Genomic DNA, 2,219 nt, shown 5'->3' on the forward strand with positions numbered 1-2,219 from the left:
GTGTCCTGTTTTTCTGATTAATTGTACAGCAGTTAGAAAGCAAATTCACTTCTTGGCTGTTGACTTTCAATTATTTTTTAAATTTCCTAATTTTTTCCATCACTAAACCCTGATATTGGCGGTCACTGTTGATGGGGAGTTATTCTCACGATGTCTTCAATATTTTAGCATTTCAGAGCTGTAGCGTTGTTGCCGCCTGTTGACTTGGATTGTGATGAAAGAGAAGAGATAATGGTCTAAATGTAACATTTTCATGTCTGTAGCTGCCTATTAAAACAGATTCCTCAGCTAATTTATCACAGATTAATTTATCACAGAAGAGCCAGAAAACTTTTGACATCTAGCGGTCACTTAAAGTCATCACAACATATACGGCTTCTTCCTTCTCGTTCATAACTTTATGTACAACTAAAATCAGTATACTCTCAGTAGGCTACTATTAAGAATTATTTTTACAAGATTAGAATGCCCCACTTTCGTAGGGCGTCAAAAAATTGGGATAAACTCTTGTTGTTCCTCTCCACGGAAATCTTTAGTAAAAGGCGAAAGATTTATACGATCTGAAGAGAAACAAGAGTGCATGTCGAGTGCAGCGCCGAAGCCAGAGGACATTCTTTGACACAGCCTTTTCATTGACGGTTTTCCAAAAACAACTTGAGTAAACGTAAACACTGCAAAAATATATACACACACAGTTCCTCAGTTTAGATCGCCACGTTGAAACTAACAAAAATGAATTCAAACAAAGTAAAATAAAATAGAATGATATACATAATCTTACAAGCGCTTTGCATTGTGGGTAAAGAGTGACGTAACGTTAATTCTTTTCGCTCTTATTCACAGCATGATGAAGGGTTGGTTGGGATTTCTTCAAGACACAACGTGGCCTAACTCTTGAACGTCCTGGTGTTCTAGATATAGTAATATCACGTTACTGTCTTCCCTCTTTATGTTACCTACATACACTGGTACGCATGCGCAAGCGATTTTGCAGTAACCAAGTAAGTATTTACGGATATATCTGTAATGTCTTTGCTCTTCATGTGAAATTAGAAAAAGCGTACAAAATACTGACCTTAATCTTTCTAAAAAAGAAAAAAAAACATATTTTATATTTTAGTGAAAATGCGAAAATGTATTATAAAGACTATTTGTAACATACTGGACTGTGGTGTGACACAAACAGGCAACAAAGCCATAATATCACCACACTATTTTTGTTGTGATTTGTTTCGACGGCTGCACGAGACCTAAAGGCCACAAACGAAGTGGAAATAAGATAGTACATAGAGTTTCTGTTCATTTACATATGGAAAAAAGCGACATCTAGTGGCAATATGCTGTGATCTCTTCGTCGCCTTCCGTTTTCATTTTAAAAATCTGTAAACATTTATTAAAATGACTTTCCCAGGAGGGTGTTTTGAAGTATAGCTAGCTTTTTAAGCTCCTATATTAAAGAGTGAAATCAGACATCACTGTCTTACTAAATGTTAGTTATTACACTACAATAACGTTTCTGCTATAAGCACTGTACACTCTCTAAAAACTTAGTTAAAAAGTACATACATTCCAAGTTACTGCATGTTTATTCCTTTTTTACTTTTCATTGTGACAATCTTTAACCCTTACTCTTATATTCTACAGGACAGTCAGACCAATGAGATAACAAGCAATAAGTTTTGCTTTGAAAATAATAAAATGTTTATAATTTCACAGGAAAATAATTCATTACAGAAACTAAATTAATGTGATTTTTTTTTCTTTACAACTTGAGCCAAATGATTACAGCACCACTGCCTACTTTTGCTTAATACAGACTTGAACCTTGAAAATATTTATGAGGTGATTAGATAAATCATTTTCAAATTGCAAGTTGAATCATTTAAAAAAAAAACTTTCATTAAAAATATGTGCGGCATTGGATCATATCTACTTGCAGAAGTATTATTTTCTCTTGAACATTTCCATGTTTTGTAGGTTTTCAACCACAAATTCAATGTATTTGACTGATATTTTAGTTGATAGACCAACACACAGCAGCACAGTGGAAGAAAATGGAAACCAGTAGTTGTTCTTTTGAAGTTCTGGAAATGAAAATTGGAAAAGTGAAGTGTGCATTTGTCCAGTTTACCCCAATGCTCCTGATACTACAGGGCCTGCTGGTCAGATTCGATCAGTGGTGGGAAGTAACGAAGTACAAGTACTTCCTTACTGTACTT

The sequence above is a fragment of the Poecilia latipinna genome, unplaced genomic scaffold (genome assembly GCF_001443285.1).
Source record: "Poecilia latipinna isolate Pla-1442-1.1 unplaced genomic scaffold, P_latipinna-1.0 Scaffold117, whole genome shotgun sequence".
Lineage (NCBI taxonomy): Eukaryota > Metazoa > Chordata > Actinopteri > Cyprinodontiformes > Poeciliidae > Poecilia > Poecilia latipinna.